The sequence below is a fragment of the Tamandua tetradactyla genome, chromosome 17, assembly GCF_023851605.1.
Source record: "Tamandua tetradactyla isolate mTamTet1 chromosome 17, mTamTet1.pri, whole genome shotgun sequence".
Lineage (NCBI taxonomy): Eukaryota > Metazoa > Chordata > Mammalia > Pilosa > Myrmecophagidae > Tamandua > Tamandua tetradactyla.
This window is the reverse complement of record NC_135343.1, coordinates 70,615,647-70,638,892: the sequence shown is the minus strand read 5'-3', so window position 1 is coordinate 70,638,892 and position 23,246 is coordinate 70,615,647. Positions and strand designations below refer to the sequence as shown.

Below are 23,246 nucleotides of genomic sequence, written 5' to 3'. Positions count from 1 at the left end.
TTATAAGAGTAAGGGAACAATAAAAATAAAATTTGGGGTAGTGGTAAACCCCTAAGAGGGGTCAATGGAATGAGATGAGGTGGAGAATAATGTTTTAGTATTTAAGCTGGGAGGTGAGTTCACAGGCATTTGTTTTATTATTATGCCTCATAATTATAGAAAGGATACCTCACTACATTGTACCTATCAAGTATCACACACAAAATCTGAAAAAGGGACCACAGAGGCCCAGCAGGAAGTCAGTGGCATTTGCAGTTCACATTTTGCAGGTTCACATTTGCTGAACTTTCCGAGACACCAGTCAGCATGGCTATAGCCCTAACCCTGCCATCCAGGACAGGACACCCCATACAAGGCATCAGTTTATTCCAGCCACAATGAAATATAATACCTATTTTTAGAAAATCCCAAGCCTCAACAAGATGGAGTGCGCGTGAACTCATGCATAGATCTGTAGTTTACATCAAAAGATGACATTTCGGGCAGTAGCAGCTATCTTTCTACGGGTGCAGCTGAAAAGATGAACAAAAGATGGCATTTTTCCTTACAGAGCACTTTTTAATCTACTGATGCAAGGATGCCGAGGTTTCGAACTTAGCTGACCTGCCCTATCAAGAGAAAATGAGCCTTCACCCTAGGTTGGTGCTCGTGGGTGCATTTCTGGGAAAACAGGCATCCCGGTTGCAGTAGCTGGCATGACGGGCAGAGCCTTCTACTGTTTTCTGTCCTGATTCCTAGATTTGAGAGGCAAAGAAAATCATTACTCTCCCTATTGATTTAAACACTTCTTAAATATCACATGCCAGATTGGTGTGCCACGTGTGTCCGTATGTGTTTCACCAGAGCTTTATTTAACTGTACTCTTCTGGTCAGTGCCCCTTGCTTACACTTTCTTTCCAGTTGAACAGCATCAATTAGTTACAGGGTAAATTACTGTGGAATATAATTACATATTAAAACAAAAGAGTAGGGTTGGGCCCGCATTAGAACACAGGGAAAATGGGTGATACAAAAACATATTCCACAGCTGCCTTGACATGAGCTCAATTCTCCCTTCATCCTTTTCCCTCTTACTCCTTATTCATCAATTGCTAAGTAAACTTGGAAATTTCTTAGATCCCAAACTACAGGCTATTGTCAAAACAGAAAAGGAGATGATCCTTAAAAAAACATTTTTTTTAATTTTTAACTTATTTTGAAATAATTATTGATTCATATGAAGTTGCAAAGATGGTAGAGAGAGATCCTAGCTCTTTCACTGAATTTGTCCCAATGGTTACATTTCACATACCCACGGTATCAAACCCAGGAAATGGACACCGGTACAATGTGTGTGTGTAGTTCTATGTCATTCTAAGATGTACAGACCCACATAGGCTCCACCATGTATAGGTCACATGCATAGACCCACGTAGGTCCCGCCAAAGTCAAGACACAACACTATTCCACCACAAAGATGTCCGTCATACAACACCTTTATGTTCTAACACCTACCCTTCCTACTCACCAACCCTACACTTCGGAACCACCAATCTCTACCACTCTCCATTTATATAATTTGCCACTTTGAGAATGCTATGTAAATGCAATCATATCATATGTGACCTTTTGAGATCGATTTTTTATTATCCTAAAGCAAAGAGGAAGAATTTTATTGAATGGGTAGAGAGTCTGTGTGATTGCAGTTCTTTAAAATTTGTTGTGATTTGTTTTATGGCCCAGGATATGACCTATATTTCCATTTCAGTGTGTTCTAAAAGAATGTGTATTCTGCCGTATTGGGTACAGTGTTCTATAAATGCTTATTACATCCTGCTGATTGATGGTGTTGAGTTATATATCCCTGCTGATTTTTGGTCTAGTTGTCCTATCTAGTGTTAGAGAGGAGTGTTGAAATCACCAACCATAATTGTGGATTTGTTTATTACCATCTTTTGCTCCACTTACTTCACAGTTCTATTGTTTAATACATACACGTTTAGGATTGCTATGTCTTCTTGGTAGACTGATCCTTTCATCATTATGAAATGTCTCTTTCTGTCCCTGGTAATCTTCTTTGCTCTAAAGTCTATTTTATCTAATATTCACATAGCCACTCCTGCTTTCTTTTGAGTAATGCTTGCAAAGTATATATTTTTCCCATTCTTTTATTTTCAAGCTATATATACCATTATATTTGAAGGAGTTTCTTGTAGAAAGCATTGGAGTCATGTTTTCTTATTCAGTCTGCAATTTCTGCCTTTCAATTGTTAAACTATTTACATTTAACGTTAATTGCCGGTGCATTAGGGCTTAAGTTTGCCATTTTATTTTCTGTTTTCTGCTTGTTCCCTTTGTTTTTCATTTCTCAGCTTTCTTTCTCCTGCCTTCTTACTTATGTGGACACATTTTGATTTGTCTAAAGTGGTTTTGAGTACATGGCCTATAGAGCTTCTTTAGTGATTGCTCTAGATATTACATTATACATACATAACTCATCACAGTACACTGGTGTCAACATTGTACTAGTTCAAGTGAAATGTAGAAAACTCTCCTCCTTTTGTACTCTGATTGTTTTAAATATTTCCTCTGCATATATAGATGACCACATCAGAAAATGTTAAACTTTGTGTTCAACCATCAAACATAATTTTGAAAAATTCAAAAGGAAAAAGAAAAGTTGAAAGTTAACACTCAATGTAGTGAAAATTCTGGCTTCCCATTGGTCTCCCCTGACACCAGAATCCTCATGGGGCCTCCAATGATGCTGCAGGAGAGGCCACCACAGGAGATACAGCCCTGCCTCCCACTCGGTCTTCTCTGATAGAGCTCTGATGGGGATGGGGGAAGGAGGAGCATCACATTACAGGGCAGAGGCCTGGGTTTCTCCAGCTGGCATTAGCTGATGGGGGTAGGGGGTGGGGTCATAGTTTTGTCCAGTCATATTTGGCTGGGGTGGAATGGTTATTATCTAAAAAGTTCTATCTTGCAAGACTGTTCCTTTGGCTTAAGAGCAGACCTTCCTTGGGACTTTTTTTGTCTGCTCCCTTTGAAGTTTCTGGGCTGCCCACTTCTTGAGCACCCTACCTGGAACATATGAGCCAAAAGGAAACTCACTACATGTTGTTTCACGGGCCCTGAGGCTCCTAGCTGGTCTGCCTTCTCTCCACATTTCAAAGTCTTCTTATGTTTGCTTTATTAAGCTATATTTAGAGAAATAGGGAGAAATGCCTCTCTGCCATAAGTTTTAATTTCAAAAAACTGCAATGACTGAAGTTGATGTCATTAAAGTTGATGTCAGGAGCTATGCTAAACACTTTTCACTTATTGATTCCTTTAAGCCTCACAAACACCACACATTTTCCCCATTTTCCAAATTGGAAAACCAAGGCACCAATCAATTAACTTGGCAGAGGACACATGGCCATAAGCGGTGCCCTGGGATTCAACCAACTAGAGGCTGGTTGACAACAGCTGTAAGGAACTGTCAAACAAAAATGGACTTTTAGCCAGAGAGGAATCACAGCAAAGCTCATTTCTCTTGCTCAATTTTTCAAGCCATACCTTCAAAACTAAATCTATCATGTCTCTAAATTGTGCCAGAATAAAGTGGGGGAGGGGACAGCTTTTCAGAGGAAAGGACACTTGCTTGGCTGAAAGGAGTGGGTTGTGGAGACAAGTCAAGAATAGGTCCAAAGACAGGGAGCACCTAGGGCTACAAAGGAGTTCAGGATCTTTATCAAATACTCCATTTGGAATCTTGCTCTAACTTGGGAATAGGAAATTTCTGGCTTATAAGTTATAGTCTTGCAGGAAAAAAGGAAGGGAACCAGATATTCTATACATTAGCTTGTTTCCGTTTTCCATTCTTGAGATGGTAACATGTGATATGTCTCTCTAGGAACTTGTGCTTATAAGAGAATAATCCAACCTGGTTGCAATTGTCCAAAATGCAAGCAAAATACATAAGAGGCTTATGTATTTTGGCTCTCACAGGGTCAGTCTTTTAAGTGACATACAATATACTAACATCCAGCTCTAGAATTAAAAAGGGACATAATTCAGTTAGTTTTAGTCAATCAGAAGACACTTCGGGTCTCACAGTGCTGGGAGTTCCCACATTGATTATCAAGACATTTCAATGTAAGCAATTGCAAAACCTGATAACCAGCAGATTCTTATTATATATGCAGCATATTTTAAAACACTTTAGGCATATAAGATAATTTGCAGAGTAAAGGACTGCTTTTGTATACACTACCTTCCGTAAAGTTATAAATATTTCACATTCCTTCTGCCTTTGCAAGCAAGCCACTTAATGGCCCCAGTGGCAAAAATAAGGGATTCATAAAATAACCCCTAAAAGAAGAGAAACTATTATTTCCCTTTCAGACAAGATACTATGGGCGTGTTATATAATTTTCCCACTGTCTCTGAATCACATTTTCCAGGAATCCATCATCCCCAAACTAGGGGTTTCTAAAATAGAGAATGTAGGTATGGGAAAAAAGTATCAGAGCTTCTATTTCACATATGTTTAATAGAACCAGTGTCCACTGCTGCTTCCTATTTCTCAATCAAATTTTATTAAATTGCCATAGGACCAGTCTCCCTTGAGGGCAAGCTCACCATACAGATCAAAGATCAGAATTGTCAATAAACACTGTCATTAGTCATGAAATGGAATTTTTAAAGCCAAATGAATTATCTAAAGTGTGAATTTATGAAAGCTCTCAAATGCAGGACTCCAGCATAGAAGATCTCTTTAAGGAAGATCAACAACAGCCTCAAGAAAAATGCAAACTTCAAACTAGCCCAGAACTCAGAGGTATTGGACCTGGGCACAAACATGAGTGAAGGCACACTGGGCAGACAAGAAGGCTGTGTGCTGGCCCTCACCTCCCTTCTCCCTTCTTGCACCGTATCTGTGCTCTTTATCTCCAGACTAGCCAAGGATTTTCTAGCTGGTAGAAAATATAAATCCAGGGTCCAGATTTGCAGGCTTCCAAACTGGCTGTTCAGAATCATTTGGGAAGCTTCAAAAATAAAGCATGAATGCCGAAGCCTCTCCAATCTAATCCCTGGAGCTGGGCCCCCAATTCTGGTAAGGAACCAAGTTTAGGAACAGTTATGATGAAGCCATTTAGACTAGCGGTTCTCACCTGTGCTAGCAAACGCGCATCCCTGAGGAGCTTTTAAAAATGCCGAAGCTCTGGTCCTTGCAGCTGACTCCAGGTTGGCCTGGGGCTGCAGTGTCCAAGCATCCCCGGAGGCAACTAGGCAGGCCATCATTCATACAGCTGCCAAAGGCCTCTGTGCTTATTTGAAAAAAGAGGATTGGGTAGAAAGGGCAAAAAAAAAAAAAAAAAGAAGCTATGCTAACTCTTTCTACTCTGCTCCCAAGCACCTAATTAAATTTTATCAACTAATCTCCCTTTATGTGAGGTCCCTGCAACTTCTACCTGGGAGAATCCTCGGTTCCCTTTCCCGGAATTGATATTCAGGTGGCAGAAAAGCTCCTGATCTTACTACAGTGGGCAGGGTGAGAGGCAGGTGCCACTGGTAGGACAAACATTTTCTCTACAGAAATATTAAACATAGCAGTGAAGTTTTTGTGGCCCAAAACCATGAATGTAGCACCATTCTTGAAATTCCCCAATCACAAACGCAGCACTCATCCCAGCCACCCTTCATTTCACTGTCACAAAAACCATGGCCCAGATATTAATATACAGCCAGTGAGACTCACAGGCAGAGCCCAGACCCCACATAACCACATGTGACGCGTTCTCTTCCAAGCAAAAGTTAATTAGATCTTGGGATCCAACCACTAGGAAAACATGACCATTTTATAGAATTGTCTTAAAAATGAATGTCTCAGGGGTGGTGTGACAGTGCCCTTTTGGCAGGATCTTGCCTGCCATGCTGGAGACCTGGGTTCAATTCCTAGTGCCTGCCCATGTAAAAAAAAATAAAAATTAAAAAAATGAGTGCTTAGATCCTACAAAAGTTTCATGCACTATGATTACTTTCCAGAAATCTACAACTGCCAGATAGGTTCCTAGGCCAGATAAGTCCTGAAACCCAGAGAGGTCAGCCACTCCAAAAATATCAACTAGTTCCATCCCATATTATTGACAGCCCTTTTCCAACATGAAAAAGTTTGAATGGACATGTGCCAAATACCTTGCAAGATTGGGAGAAAGATCAAAGGAGGAGGAGTTATAACAGAGAAAGTAGGATTTAATATAAGAGTATGACTGTTAGATCATTGTACTGATATTTCTTTCAGTCTCCAGTATCTTGGAGCAGCTAGAAAGAAAAACGTAAAAGTGTGGAAAAGTAACCCATACCAAACTCTAAAATCTGTTCTACAACTAATTATTGCAATGTACTTTGAAATTTATTGCTTTTTGGTATATGTGTTATATTTCACAATTTAAAAAAATGTTTAAACAAAACAAGACAAAAAAGACTGGGAGAAGGATCAAAGGAGAAGGAGGATGTGAGACATGCAACTAGATGAATGACCCTGAGGACAGTATGTTGAATGAAATGTCAGAAACAAAAAGGCAAAAATTATCATTCCTCACTCATATGGACTAACTATAATAGAAAAATCCACTGAACTGAAGTCAAGAGCATGGGTTACCAAATGGGTTATCAAGTTGGGGCCTGTTGTAAAAGGTCCTAGATTGTAAGTTCCAGAAAATATATACATATATTCTAGGTAGAAAGGAGGAAATATTCAACTTCCCCATCTGGGGAATTTCTGGTATTCTCACAAGCACTGGGGACAACCAGTCCTCAATCTTGGGGCTCACTGCTATGAAACTTATTCCTGCAAAGGAGAAGTTAAGCCTATTTATAATTATGCCAGAGAGCCTCTTTTGTTGCTAAGATGTGGCCTCTCTCTCTCTAAGCCAACTCACCACCCTCCCCACCACGTGGGGACATGACTCCTAGGGGTACAAATCTCCCAGGCATCATGGGACAGGGCTCCCAGGGATGAGCCAGGACCCGGCACCATGGGACTGAGGAAGCCTTCCTGATCAAAAGGGAAAAGAGAGAAATGAGACAAAATAAAGTTGCAGTGGCTGAGAGATTTCAAACAGTGATGAGGTTATCCTGGAAGTTATTCTTATACATTATATAGGTATACCTTTTTAGTTTATGGTGTATTAGAGTGGTTGGAAGGAAGCACCCAGACCTGCTGAGCTGTGTTCCAGTAGCCTTGATTCTTAAAGACGACTGTATAACTATATAGCTTTTATATTGTGACCGTGTGGCTGGCATTCCCTTTATCCAGAGTATGGACAGATGAATAAAAAAATAAGGGCAAAAAAATAAAAAAATAGTAGGAGGGGAATAAGAGGTAAAAAAAATGGGTAGATTGCAATACTAGTGGTCAATGAGAGGAAGGAGTTAAGAGGTATGGGATGTATAGGTTTTTTCTTTTTATTTCTTTCTCTGGAGTGATGCAAATATTCAAAAATGATCATGGTGATGAAGACATATGTGATGACATTGTAAGCCACTAATCGTATACTTTGGACAGAATGTATATGCATGATGATATCTCAATTTAAAAAAAAAAGGAGGAGTTATAACAGAGAGGATAGGATTTAAAAATAACTGTGACTGCTGAATCTGATGTGGATATTTCTTTTAGTCTCCAGTACCTTGGAGCAGATAGAAGAAAAACCGGAAATTGTGGAACTGTAAACCATATCAAACTTTGAAATTTGTTCTATAGCTATTTGTTAAAATGTATTTTGAAAATTATGGCTTTTTCATGTATATATTTCACAATAAAAAATGATAAAAAAAAATAAGGAAAAAATGAGTACTCAGTGGTGATGCATGCAATGTGAGCAACTGAGTATATACCCTGGATGATTTGTGGGTTTTGAACATATCTCAATAAGACTGCATTAAAAATCAAAAAGTAGGGTGGCGCGATGGTGGCTTAGTGGCAGAGTTCTCGCCTGCCATGCTGGAGACCTAGGTTCGTTTCCTCGTGCCTGCCCATGCAAAATAAATAAATGAATAAATAAAGAAAGAAAGAATGAGTAATTAGGTTATAAGGTGTAGCAATTTGAAGATCACTTTGTACTCAGCTTCTCCACTCCACCAAGACCCAGGGTACAGATGGGGCAGAAGCTACTTTCTCATTTTCCCGGAATCAATGGTTTTCCCTATCTTGACAAGATGTGTCCCTCGTGGTCTTTGTAAACATCCTAAATCTGTAAACCGGAGTAATGCCACGAACTGCATGCATGCCTCCAAACTCTATTCAAAACAAATGTGACCAGGAGATAGGGGCCTTTTCAGATCCGTGGAGTGTTTCCCACTCATTTCCTCAAATATTTAAGGAGTGAACTGGAGGGTTCCAAGCAGAAAGCTGTCTTCTATGAAAACGTGACACTTATGAGGCTGAGCACTTCCCTAAGTGATCACTGAGTGTATGTGTGTGTGGGGGGGCAGGGGGGCAGGGAGGAGAAGGGACAAAAGAGCACACGACATTAGAGCAACTGTAAACAAAATTCACAATGGAAGTTGGTGGCAGAGGAGACAAGCTACTTAGCCGAACTATGAAAAAAAATGCCAACCTCCAGCGAACCCCAGTAAATCAGGGTCAAAGAGCCGCAATGCTTCTGCCCTTCCCCCCTCCCCTTCCCCCCACCAGCGGGCTCGGATCTCTAAGACCCCCGTGCTGAGGCCCCTCTGACGCTCAGAGCTGGTCCTTATTCTGGGATGTTTCTTATCATGGTTCACTAATGCCTTTTGGCTGTGTAGGTCTCCAAACAGGGAGACTGTGGACAAGGTCTATTGGTAATGGGACAACCACAGACATTTGGAAATCAGGACCATCCTTAATCCAAATCAGCAGGACAGTTCTCATGTGATCAGTCAGCTTCCCAATGTCACTGTCACTGCCCGTCAAGGGTGATTTTTCCTCGAGACCGAAAGGTGTATTTCATTTCTCAGCAAGCTTCATGGCCTGCTAGTCTACACACAGACAGCAGGTGAACACAGCTACCGTTTCCCCTCCTAGAAACACCGGGGTTTGTTAGTTTGGTGACACAGTACCAAAATTGTTCCCCTTAAACTTTGATTAATTCAATACGCTTCAACAACAATTCTAACTTCTTGGAGCCTGTACTATTTACAATGTGGTGAGAAAACAGATTCTGGCATGCAGAAATCTAAACCCCCAAACGCACCTGCTCCCTACAGAGGCACATTGCTCACCTGAGATGGGTGGAGGCCAGCAGTGCCTTAGACCATCACCAGGCCTCACTCCATGTCCCGGGACCACCAGAGAGCGAGACACGAGAAGATGCTCGTAGGTCACCGTCCACAGCTGCCCCTTTTGGAGGTGCGCCATGAGGCAGTACCACAGTGGCAGAGCAACTGACTACCTATGAAAACCCTAGCCTGCCCTAAAGCCTACGTGTGCTACCCACAAACACACACGCAGCAGGAATATGCTTCCCTTCTCCTGGAGGACGGTGGTCGAGACAAAACACCGCCCACCTTTCCTAATCTTGCAACCTCAGCTGAAGCAGCAATCTCATTGAAGGCACCGCGGGGACTGTGGTGAAGGGTCTTCTCATATCTGCAGGCTGTCCCTGCACACCACTCCCAGTCCAGGGCTCCTCAGGGTCACACAAGGCACCGCACTGAGACAAGGAAGCAGTCATGGGGACAGCAGGTCTGTAACCCAACATCAGGAAAGTCAACTAGCCTCTCCTGGTTAATTTTCTTCTAGAAAATGGGGGGAAGTCCCCACATCACCTGGTTTTAAATGTCACTTATGAACATTTATTCACAAAGTCCACGGTACAATTCAGAGATTTGTTAACAAATGACTGAAATTGTGTGTTTAGCTTCTACAGTCCGAGATGGGGGGGGGGTGGGGTGGGAAGAAGGCAGCAGTGCAGCAGGGATTTGCTTTTCTGTATATTTAATTCATTACGACATCTTTTCAAGAAGCCACAGGGCTAGGGCATTTTAGCTAAGATTAAAAAAAAAAAAAGTTCCACTCAACTTTGATAATCACTTCAAGTATCACAAACTTTTTTGTTCTGCAGACTCCACACAGAAATGTCAAATCCTGGCTTTCACAACGCTTCACTGGGTACACAGCTAGCTGCGGTGGGGAGTGTGAGAGGCCACGAAGCGGGCCCTGGTATACAGCAGGCAGCGACTAAACACAAACCTCTCTTCCCTCTAACAAACAACCTCCTCTCCCACAGCTCTGCTCCTAAGCTGGGAACCACCAACCCGAGACAACTCTGGACACGTGTGGACACAGCCCGACGGGAACTGCAGGGCCTCGTCCTCGCCTCACCCGGCCCCTGAACTGTGCTGGGGACTTCAGGTAAGACCCTCCAGGGACTCCAGTTCCTGCCTCCTCTCCACACAGTGCTTCCCCAAACCTTCCTTTGACCTCCTTGCCTCAAGTTTCCAAAACGGACTCTCTTCTCTCTTCTGAAGCGTACTCAGTTGCTGGAGCTTGCTCCAACCACCACAACACAAATGAATTAAATCGCTCACGGTATGGTACAGACGAGCTAAGTCTTGGCAGTCAGGAAGGCATGGGTTCACAAGCTGCTTTGCCACTGACTGGTGTTAGGACTTGGCCAAGTTTCTTTATCTCTCGGAGGCTAGAGTCATCCCTGGTTCACCTAACAGGGTCATGGATATGCTGTTCCCATGGCAACCAGGTCTGCCGCATCTGTCTACACAGTGAGGATCATAACACCTGCAGTGTAGACCGGAGATAATGTATGCAAGGTGGCAAGCCAGTGTCTAGTGGGCTACTGCTGCCTGCCCTGGCTGCATCTCCAGGTCGACCTGGTGGAGGCAATGCTACCGTGGCTTACCAACTGCCAGTACTTAGTGGGCACTTACTCGGTTATCACAGGTCTAGCCACTTTAAAAAGGCTATCGTTTGCAAACTGAACACCAAACTCTGTGGCCACCCCCTTGGGACTCAATGCGGTGTAAGGAAGAAGCAGTCGGGGCTCAGCTGCAAAGGACTAGCCCCAGAACTTCCAAGGTCCTTGTGAAATGCTAGTGGCAGTAAGGGGGCCAGGACATCCCCTCTTATTTGACAGAAACCCAACATTTCACTTCCAGGTATCAGAGAATCTCCATACCTACCCCTTGCAGCAGCAACTGTAACCCTAAAACCTTAAGAGAGAAATGGGCTTTGTATATAAAAATTCTCGAAGATCCTTATATGGGCAAAGCCAGTTATCAGCAGTCTCCAGTATGTCAAAAAGCTGGGGTACGGGAAAAGCAAACAGCAGCTTTAAGGCAAAGTTTCTAAGGAGATAAACACTAGGAAAAGCTATTATATATAAATTGAGACTAATATGAAAATAAGTAGTAAAAAAAAAATTACCTTTTCTAAGAGATATTACTGAATAGCATTTCTATGAAGGTAACAGGGACAGACAGAACTTCATTTTCCCCTGCTCAATACTCAGTTAAACAAAGCCAAGGCGGATTCCACAGAAGCTTATGGAGTAACTGCTAACACTTACACTTTGGATATACATATTAGCAAATGACAATCTGTAAAATCAGAGCGATGATTTAGCCCATGAGACGGGTCACTTAACCCCCAGTGAAGTCAATATCCTTCTGCCTGCTGTGACACTTCTCTCTTCGAAAAGCCTTCAATAGCTTCTCCAAAGATAAAAAAATGCTTAGCATAGCACACAGAGCCCTTCACATCCTCCAGTCCCAGCAAATACGAGACAGCCTTCAATGAGAGTCAATTCTCAATTATCTCCGGGAAGAATTAAGAGCAGATCATGCATTTGTAAAAAAAAAAAAACACAAATGATTCCGGTGGCCGGGGCTGAGGGAGGGCTGCAACCGTGCTGTTCCCCAGAGCAGACGGGGACAGAGCCAGAGATGCCCAGAGACGTTGCTCAACTTCTGAAGAGCAGAGGAAGAAGAAGAGAATACTGGGGTGGGGAAATCTAAGACCTGAGACACCTGGGCTCAGCATGCCACTCAGGGCCCCCTCGGATGCACCTCGGCCCAGCCCCAGGTGGGGCCCCGGCAGGTCCAGCGCCAACCCTGAGAGTCCAGCAGCTGGGAAGGCAGGTGATGTGGCACCCCACCTGCCAGGACACCAGGCCCACACGGTCTTCACGGCTTATCCCAGACACGCCAAATGCCAAATGGTAAGGCAGACCTGGCTATCACGTTTCCTGTTAGCAGGCAGAGGACGCTGCCAAATAGAATCTGCTTGGCCCTCCAGCCACCATTTTTAAATGTCTGGGTCACTTTAGGACCCGCTTCCCGGATGCACCTGGCCTATTCCATGCACGTCCAGGTGGCTCTGCACCCACTAGAGACTTCCAAAAATTTTCATCACCCCAGAAAGAAAGACTGCAACCATTAAGCAATGACTCTCATTCCACCCTCCTGCACAACTGGTGGTGACCACTACTTCCTGTCCCTATGAATTCACTTGTTCTAGATATGTCATGTAAGGGGCATCAGACAATAGCTGTCCTTTGGTGCCTGGCTTATTTCATTTAGTATATTGTCTTCAAGGCACATCCTTGTAGCATGTGTCAGAACTTCATTCCCTCCTGCAGTGAATAATACGCCACCATACCTACGAACCTCGTTTTGGTCAGCCATTCAACTGTGCACGGACACTTGGGCTGCTTCCACCTCTGGCTGTTGTGAATGACGCTTCTGTGAATGCTGATGCACATGTCTGTGTGTGAGACCCTGTGTTCAATTCTTCAGGTAAATACTTAGAAGTGGGATTTCCAGGTCATATGGTAATACGATTTTGAACTTTTTGAGAAACTGCCAACCTAATTTCCACAGCAGCTGTGACATTTTATATTCCCATCAGCACTGCACAAGAGCTGCATAAACTGAAGTACAGCAGCATCTTACAGGATGCAGAACCGTCTGGCAGTTTCCTACCTACATCCTGAAACTTCACATGTTAAAGCAGGAACAGGATTAATTTAACCTTTGAAGCAGGTCCTTTGAAAGCTTAAACTTAATGTGCTTCAACAAATTAGGGACAATGATTACCACTTTACTGGTTTAAAACCTAGTACACAAATCAAGCATTTGGGGCAAAAGCAGCAACTTCTTTGGTTTGTTTTAAGCAGGAAACCAGACTTACCTTTGGCACACGGTTACAAGAGTTGACTGGCAAAATGCAGAACTTCAAGAAGATTAATTTTTCGGCTGATTACACCTTTGAAGTTACAAAGCTGCAGGAATTCTCAAAGCTCTCAAATCCAACTCAAATCTCAGCAGAGATTATGATCTCGAAAATAAGTTGTACAGAAGAAATATATGAAATCTAAAAAGAAACCGAAAGATCCATATATTAGTAACTGATATGTTTATTTGATTTTAAGTAACTGCTCCAAAACAGCTAGTTATTTGCCTGACAATGTTTTTCATGGATCCCAGAAAAAAGGTGTTTTGTATATACACGCCTCCACCAAAACAAAAATTCTCCCGTCATTCCGTTCCTCATGTCAGCTCTGAAGCATAGTCAGAGAGAGACTTGGTCACACGCTCTGTGAACAGCAGGTGCAGGGAGAGAGGTGGGAGTGGACAGTGGGTGATAATTGGGGCCATAACCAAGGGACATCAGTTCTTCAGTTCCTTCCACCCCTCCTCCCAGCACCTCCCACTCACATTCTACAAAGCCTGCCAAAGACAAAAGGGCGCTTGCCAAGTGGAAAAAAGCTAGTTTGAGATCCTAATTAGGGAAGAAGGTGCAAGGGGCATGGCCTTTTTCTGGGAACCCACTCCTCTCCTGGAAGCCTCTAAAGCCATGTCATTGCTGCTACCGACTTGCCGTCCACGGAGAGAAGGCCCTGGGTGGATACCCAGCGTCGTCTGAAAGCGGCTCCTGTGGCAGGGGACCTGAGAAAACCACTGTGAAGCCACAAGATGAGATGAAACCCGGAGGACAGAAACGTGGCAGGGGACCTGCCCTCTCACCTCTGCTGTTAGAGAATCTGCTGCTGCGTTATATTTGCCACATTAACGTAAACCTTTTCAGTTCTTGGGTAACATGTCAGAAGGGATCTTGAAGTACCTGGTGGACTGAGAGTGAGCTCGCTGACATTCTGAATTACATTTCAAACCCAGAGGGGACCTGTCTTGACAGTTCACTCAGAAAAGATCTATTAATTCATCACGAGCATCATGCGACCCAAAATGTTAAACACAGAAAAAAACCTCAAATTCTATTTTAGTCAAATACAGAAAGATAATTAAGTAGACTTCACAAAAATGTTACAAGGCAAGTTCATAAATTTTTATTTAAAAAAGTAATTCCTCTTTATGCATTCTCTAGCAGTATTCTAAAGCCTGAATGGTTTGTAAAATTATATTGACCTAATACAAGGACATAAATTGTCCAAATGCAACGAGAATACTAGATTTGGGCCAGAGTTTAAACGTATACAAAGACGATAACACTCTTCCCTCTGCTAAATATCTACAATAAAATGGCAGTTTCTCTCAAAAAGTGGAGGTATCGACAAAGTCATGGCCACAGGATTCTTAATTTCCACACACTGTCAACATAACAGATGCCATTTACTGTAGGAAGCCAACTCAATACACTGCAAACGTGCCGGGTAGTGATGCCCTCGAATGCCACCTCTGTATTGCTATTTTCAAGCATTTTAGACATCATTTATTGTTTAGAATTTTAATTGAAAAGTCAGTTTGCTTGGAGTCAGAATTCCACAGGCCACTGCTAGGTGGTATCTGTGGAGCTGTTGGGTTGTCTAAATACGGGCCCCTTCTGTCATGTGTGGCCTCTCATCCATAGTATTGTTTAATCCTCCTGACAGACTTTGAAGAGAGACATGAATACCCAAATTTACAGACGAGTTAATATTCTCATGAGGGTTAAAGGTTAAGTGTAACAGGCTGCAAATCCCGTGCTCTTTACATGCCGCAAGAGGGAGAAAAACAGCTAATGACACTAATGGCAAACCTAGTTTCAGCTTGTCTACCAGCCCAAAGCAAAAGAGTAACGGGATTGGATGTGGCCCCCAGGTTTCTGACACTCAGTGCAGTGGGCGAGGGCAGCAGCATCTCCACAGCTCAGTCTTGCAAAGGAATAACCAGATGGAGAAGAGCAGATATTGAATGCATGGATTAGGTGCAATGAAAGCGGCGGCCACTGTAAGCCAATTTACAGGTGCCAGTGGCCAACTGGGATGCAAGTGTGAAAATGAAGGCTGCAGTGTTCTCCCTGGGAAAAAGCATTCCCAGGGATGCTTAGTGTCACTGACAGTCGACACTAAGCATGTACCTTAAATAAGACAGAAATAAACACAATGATCACAAAACTGCTTTCTCCATGGGTTTAAATGAGAGATGCCCCCCTCTTATGTTCAGTATGGGGTTATCAGCTTACTGAAAAGCTCTTTAAGGATGAGTGTTTCAAACCAGCTCATGATTACAACCTATGATCCGAACCCACCTCAGGAAAGCACATACTATTTGCAAGACAGCAGCTCAAACTGCAGACGGACACTATCAGGCATGAGGTTACTGGGACTGGAAGCCACCCTCACCCAAGAATTCATTCAAGGATTTTCTACACAGTTGCTTTGAGGATATGTGTATTTATGAAACAAGTATATGTTTTTTCCTAAAAAATCTCTCTCCACCAGCACGGCCTAGGTGTACCTCCCTTTGGAAATAAGAAAGGAGGGAGGAAGGGGTGGTGATAGAAAGGAATAAATACTAATACCAAATGTATCTCCTTCTCTGCTTTAATTTGGATCCTTAATAATATAAAATTTTACCACTACAAAATCCAAGGGATTATCAGAATTCTCTGTAATGCTGAGGTTTTGGTTTTCACCACTACGGTTTGAGAAAGCTGGGGTTTTTGTGATATTTTCAGAGACACTGAGATGGAAATGCTTGCTTCCACCCTGAGCGCCCGTTCTGGGTTGGCATTCCTTAGCACTAGCCCCAGTCACGCACTCTGTCCTGGGCACAGAATCTGTTCTCAGGACACCTCTGTCAAGCTGATCCCGTCATCGATAATTGCCCAGTTCCTGGTACAGGGCTGGGCAGTGTCTTCTCGGTGGTACTAGATGTTTCGTTCCAAATCTTAAAGTTCAGTGTTGCCTTTCATGGCAAATGAGATTTACTCAAGGCATCAAGGGTTAAGGAGGACTATTTGTTCTGTTCTGCGGACAGCTGGGGCCGTGTGCCTTTTGGACACTTGCTCTATCTGCTTTAGAGTTGGCCTATTTGTCCAGAGGACGGAAATCATCAAATGGCCCATTTTCAGAAAGCTCTGGTAATACTACCTCTCCCTGTTTAATGGAAATACTGCAAAAGGCAGGGAGAAGAATTTAACACCTACTGGTCCAAGCTAGACACCGCACAGTGCTTTACTTTCATTTCAGCCTCAAGTGACAGCACTGAGACACCCAGGGTGAGTGGGCTGGGCACCACAGCGGAGCGCAGAGTCAAGGCACTTACCAGACAGCCTGGCCAGAGACCTGCGAGCTGATGAGACGACCAATACAAATGGGCAGTCTGCTAAATCCTTATTTAATCTGCATAAGCTTGAGAGTTGTAGGCTCAGGTGGAAAGAAGGCTGAATCACCAAAACAGAGAGCTAAGGCCCCTCAATCAATTCCCAGACTTGAGCTAGTTTATAGACCCAGAGCCCCTTCAATAAAGGGGAGACTGGGGCTTTGGGGAAGGACCCACTAAAATGCCTAAAGTTTATATGATTCATCTTCCTGTCAGCCTTCCCCAAAGGCCTTTTACCACGGTGCTGTGCATTGGAAAAGAGGATATTTCCAGATGACTGGACCTGGGCTCTGAACTGACACTAATTCGAAGAGACCCCAAACCTCACAGTGGCCCACCAGTCAGAGCAGAGGCCAGTGGAGGTCAGGGGAACGATGGAGTTTTAGCTCAGGACTGTGTCCCGCAGGGTCCCCAAGCCCACCCTGTGGTTATTTCCCCTGTTCTGGAAAAATGCCTAATTGGAATGCACATTCTCAGCAGTTAGCAGAATCCCAAATCCTATTTCTCAGCCCAGGAACCAAACTTCCAGAGGCCATTAAGTGCTGTTGATGTCACACTAGCAGAATTTGAACCCCGGGTCCTCTGATTTTAAAGCCCAGCCGTGCTCCCTTGTTTCTCACAAACATCATCCCTCAAGGGCTAGAATCTTGAGACCCCTCACAAATATCCTGGGCTGGGGCCAGCTGCCTGGAGTGGCTGCTCACCACGGATGGCCGGCTGCGTCCATTCAAAGCAGGCAGACACAGCGCTAGCCCATGTCAAAAAGAAAGCCCAGGAATGCACAGACAGCTGAATCTTCAAAGATAACTGCTTCTCTTGGATGTTAATGCAATGAAGGGAAGATCTGTGGATAAACACTCTCCCGCTGGGTTTAGGGTCATCCACAACCTGAAGAGTCGCAGGTCCGACAGGCGAGCATCATGACCTAACCATGGCTGTCCGTACAGCACACCCACCACACTCTGCAGGCCCAGAGCTGCAGACAGAAGCCAAAGATGCTCGTCTTTCCCTTTGTTTTGTGTGTGTTTTTTTTTTAAAGGTATATTAATATAGGCCTCTGAACTCTCAAACTCCTTATGAGGGGGATTCCTGCCCCTCTCCGCTCCCTCCAGCTCTGCAATGCCGCTCTCCAGACCAGGTGCCCACAAGCAGGGCCCAAGGCATGGATCCAGGCATGGAGTGGCCAGTGCCTGGCCCAGGCAGTGCAGGGCCAGTGCCGCTCTGTGCCGTCCAGCAGACCCTGGCTGTACTCGGTGGGGAACCACACTTGAGCGGGAAGACGCTCACTCCAGACACTGAGCAAAGCAATGCAATGCAATGCCCGTTTGCATGGCTGGACTGCACTGCAAGCCCTGGTCCCCGCACAGCTGAAATTCAGCCCCTTGGCAATGCTGGTGTATCAGCAACACGGAAGCTTCGGAGGAGATGTTCTTAAACATCGCCCGCCATCCCCAGTCGGGCCTCAGAGTGTGCGGAAGTCGATAAGCTAGTCCCAAAGTTTCACAAAGTTCCACTGAAAATTGGATGTCTATCGAAGACAAAGCTGTCCTGAATAGGAAAAACTGAATTTTTTCTGCATTGGGTTGGCATTACATCAATTCCAACGCATAATACTTTGTTATCTGGTTGATTAGAAGTCGATTAATAAAAATGGTGAAAAAATAGCATGCATTTCTAACTCTCCAAATAGCTGCGGAGAAGCACAGCAGTGGCCAAGGTGGGTGTTTGGGGAAAGCGTGGTTCTGGAATAAGGAAGATTTCTGCCTTCAAGTAATCCAGGACTGAGACAAAGAACAAACTGCAAGCAGCGGCTCCATCCTATACAATGAGACAAGATGCAAGATATGAACTAAAATAAGTGGAGAAACGCAGTGGATGAGCAGATCCTGGCTCCCTTGACCTACCCCACAGCGTCCTGTGAGTCTGTGCCTCAGTTTCCTCAACCCCGAAGGCTCAACTAGGATCCTCTCAACTCTCAATTCTGCACCTGCGGTACATGGGAATGGACTTGAAGAATTATTGAAAATTGATACTGTGGGGCGGTGTATTGGTGGCTCAGTGGCAGAATTCCCGCCAGCCAGGCTGGAAATCCGGGTTCAATCCCTGGTGCCTGCCCATGCAAAAAAAAACAACAACAACAAAAAAAATTTGATCATGTGGTGCCAAAAATTTATTAAGGCTTACTTCAAATAACATGACAGAAATATGAATCTTAATTTCACAGTCTGCTGCCTAAAAAATAACATAGGGGGCCACGGTGGCTCAGCAGGCAGAGTTCTCTCACCTGCCATGCCGGAGACCCGGGTTGGATTCCTAGTGCCTGCCCATGTTAAAAGAAAAAATAATAATAATAAATAAATAAATAATGTAGGAACTTGATCAGTATCACAATTCCCCAGAACTTAATGCCAGACTCTTAAATACAATAGCACTCCATTCATCAAAAAATATGTAAAGGGTTTTTCTGCCAGACCAAACAGTAGTTTTCAGAATCAGGAAAAAGGTCTTTCTATATACATCCCATTGTCATAAGTAGATAATCAAATTACATATAACATATTTAAAGTTTCAAACGGCATTTTTCTTAAGCACCAATACGTGCTAAGAGGCTGCCCGTGTGGTTACACCACCAGTAGAAAATGGCTGGCAAAAAGAAGCCGTGAATACTAAAACGCACTACCAAATAAAAGCTGTAGAAACCCCTCCAGGTGATGGGGCTGGGCAGAAGAAAAGGAAATCATTGAATTCTCCTTCGAGATCATTTAGGCAATCTCTGTGACCCAAATGCTTTCTTGTGAATATGAATTTGTGGAAAGCATTGTTTTCACTATTTTGCCTAAACTCTTGCCCCTCACCTCTTTTCTGATGGACTGAAAAGGAAGAGGAAAAACACAAGAAAGGGCAAGACAAACAGGAGTGGGAGTGGGTTAGGGTTGGGGGGAAGCATATCCTATTTGTCCCTCTTTCCTCTGTCTCCCCACTCTCTCTCTTTTCTCCCCTCTTCCACCAACCCCCACCGTCCCCCCCACCTTCACACACACACACAGATTTCCTTCTCTTTTCTCTTTCTTTTTTGTCTGCTGTATGGCTGGGTAACATTTCATTATTTTTCATGTTGAGTATCCTGTTATTGCTGCACCTTTTGTTGAATTTTTGTTTGTTCTTTGGGAAAGTGCATGGACCCCGGTCTCCCACGAGGCAGGTGAGAATTCTACCACTGAACCACCCTAATACCCCCACACAGATTTCCTTTTAGATGATATCTTGAAAAGCAGTCTGGAAGACTAGATACAAGCTATTATAACTAATAAACTTGGGGGTGAAGCCAGGTGTCATCTGACTATCAATTTGTGTTCCTTTCTGCAATGTTTGATCTTGTTTCCTTACAACTATGTTTCCACTCTTGTAATGAAGAAGTAACTGTTTTAGATAAAGTCCAATCCTCTCTTCCCCCTTCCGATCATGCCCCGGTGCTCTGGGCACAGGGATCCTGCCCCTCCCCACTCCTCCTCGCGAGCACACCCCCAGCCCACGCCACCTCTCCCGCCTCCACCCCTAAAGCAGTTCTAGACCAGCCTCCCTGCCTCAGGCCCGAGATGCTCATGGATGCCAAGAGCGCGCCAGCACCCTGCGTGGAGCCTGCCCCAAGGACCAGCAACCAGGCAGCCAGCAGGGCCCTCCACCTGCGCCCTGCTGACCCGTCCCGAGCCTGACCACAAGGCCACCGCCACCGCCAGCCTCTGGGGGGTGAATCCTTTCTCTTCTTTGCCTGGCCCACCTCTTCCTCATTTTTTTCCTTTTTAATTTTTCTTTATTTTTAAACAGTTTTATCTGCACATCCTACAATCCAACCTAAGTTAAAATCAATGGTTCCTGGTATAATAATTATACAAGCCATGCCTTCACCACCACAATCTATACAAGGACATTTCCTTTTCTTCCACAAAGAATCCCATTCCCTTCTTCCATGCCCAGGCTCACTGACATTTAGTTGTGTGTGGCATAATGCCTTTGTTACATTCAGCGGGAGCATATTACAATGTTACTGTTGACTAGAGACCCTCGCATGCATTGATTGTACTTCTTCCTGCTTACTATCCATGCTCAACCCCCTGCAATGTTGACATTCATTTGTTCTCCCTCATGCAAAAACATTCCTATATTTGTACATTGAATCACTATCATCATTCGCTCTACCTCCACCTCATTTCCGAGATCTCGGTTCCAATACTCACTCTATTTTCCCCAGTGCTCTGCAGGTGGGGTGAAATTCTCCCCTCTTTTAAGAGTCTGTTCAAAAGTTTCCCCATCTGGGAATAGTTCCTGACTGTTCTAGGTTCAGTTAAAGCAGTTTTCTTCTAGGTTCCCTTAGCATCTTACAGCACTTCTTACACCACAAAACACAGTATCTGTCTCTTTTACCTGGATGTAAACCCATGGTTCATTTCAACTGTAAACAGATGCAATACACTTCCTTAAAGAATGAATGAATGAAGGGAATCACCAACAAAGCCAAGCAAACCCACAGGACATCTCTCCAACTTCCTTCCTGTTGGTACAAGGAAAAAAAGAGATTCTCCAATTTTCAAATTTGAGAATTTTCAAATCTCTTTTCATTCTTAAAAACCCAGTTTAAACATCACCACTTCTGGGTACATGCTCATGATTATCTTGCACAGAACGTCTTCCCTTTTGTGTGCCCGCTATAGCATTCATTGGATTGGAACAAAATTGTGGGGGGTTTTGTTGCATCTTAAATAAATGCAAAAAATAGAGAGGATATACAATGCACTGCCCTGGACTTTTTCATCTAATGTCAATAATTATGGACATACAGCCAACCTCTCCTCACCCCAGGTCTTCCTAGATGATTTTAAAGAGCACATCCCACTCAAAAATCATTTTACTGTAAACACTTCAATGCATATCACCAACAGAAAAGACAGCCCCATTATCACACCTAAAATAATAATTAATTTCTTAATATAAATTTAGTATAGTTATCCAGTGTTCTAATGTCCCCATTTGTTTCACAAATGCCTTTTTTTTTTTCCACAAATGCCTTTTTATAGTTGGTTTATTTGAATCAGGATCCAAACAATATCCCTTAATTACAATTTGTTGTAGGTCTCTTAAGTCACTTTTCATTTATTTTACTTTCCTTCTAGTAATTAACCTGTTGAAAAAAACTGGGTCACTGGTCCTGCAGAGTTCCTGGCATTCTGTGCACTTCGAGTTAGTCTCACGGATGTCGTTTCACATGTCCCTCCATCCCTGGTACTGCCAGTGCATCAAGGCTGGAGACAGGCAGATGCAGGCAGGGACCGAGAGCAGCCCCCAGTGCTGGGCCCCGGGAGGCAGCCCAATTAACCAGCAACTGAGTAAAGGAAAACAAGAAATTAGAGGTGCTCAGGGACCAGAGATTCCAGTCCTCTTCTTCATTCATTTCCACCACCCCCATGTTCAGGTGAGAGTCACCTCTAAGGTAGGGTTGGGACCAACACATGAAGTGCTCTTCCCTCCATGTCTTGGGTCTTTCCCCCATCTTGTTCCGAACACACTACTCTACTCATCCAACGAGAAAAGGGATATGAAATTTAAGGCTAAAAGTTACCAAATGACCTGAGCCTCGAAAGCCTCTTTGTTCTGCTTTTAAGGAAATGGTTTTAAAGGTTACTGTCTCGGGGCAGATGGGTGCTGTGCAGAGGTTGGCCGGCCCGGCCCCCAGGCAGGTGTAATGCGGGTGGTCATTCGGGCTCCATCCTACAGAGGCGGCATTTCACGCCCCCAACACCACCTACTGAGAAAACAATCTGACCTATACTTCGGTCAAATTATACACAGATTTAATTTTATGGTACCAAACAAATTTTTCTATCAAAGAAAAGTTGTGCTTTCTTTTTCTATAAAGACACTTCAACTGTTAGATATGAGGACTTCCCCACAGCCCAGAATTAATCAAATCAGCAACCTAGAAGACTCTATTTCCCTTGTCCTTCCAGCAGAGCACCCAGGTTTTGTTTTAGAGCCACATATTAATTTTAGAGACAAGGATACTAAATCTGCTAAGCCTGCCATCACGAACATAGGCAGCATGGGATGGAGACATCCAGAGAAAACGGATCTGCTCAGGCTTGGGTTCTAATTAACTCAGGATTAAGCTGCTGTGGCCCCAAGTGTGCAGACAAAGAGTGATTCCGATTTTAGTGCTCCAGGAATGCAGAGTGTCACTCAGACTCTGCCTCTCCTGCAGAAAACACCCAGATGGTCTTGCAAGAAATCAGAACAGGATTCACAACACGAGGGTGGGAGGTAGGATTTTTATAGCAATTACACAAGTATTGGTTAAAAAAAAAAAAAGACTGAGGATCCAGTACCAGGAGAACAGAGAACAAGCAAACTGTGGAGGAAACAGGTTGAGGAAGATTTTTATAAATTAACTGTTATAAACCTTGAGATGCTGCCTACAGAACGGATTTATGTCTAAGAAACTGTGGGAAAAAAACATCTCAGCATATACCTTCTTCCACCTTTGATAAGTACCGAATCAATTTGATTTCTTTCCCCACTTTTAGATGAGAGTGACATTCATGTAGGTAACGCAGCATACCATAAAGATACCACACAAGATTCCACAAAACGTGGAGTATAAAGGGAATTAAGTATGCTAAATT

General features: G+C 43.7%; 1 protein-coding gene across 5 annotated transcripts in view; it reads right to left on the bottom strand.

Annotated features, from left to right (window-relative positions):
- The window catches only part of NCK2 (NCK adaptor protein 2), a 142,134-nt gene that overhangs the window by 62,344 nt on the left and 56,544 nt on the right, over positions 1-23,246 (bottom strand). For all 5 annotated transcript variants that reach the window (XM_077134930.1, XM_077134929.1, XM_077134927.1 and 2 more), the window contains exon 2: positions 13,160-13,342. The gene's annotated coding sequence lies outside the window, so the exon portion shown is untranslated. The remainder of the gene's footprint in view (positions 1-13,159; positions 13,343-23,246) is intronic.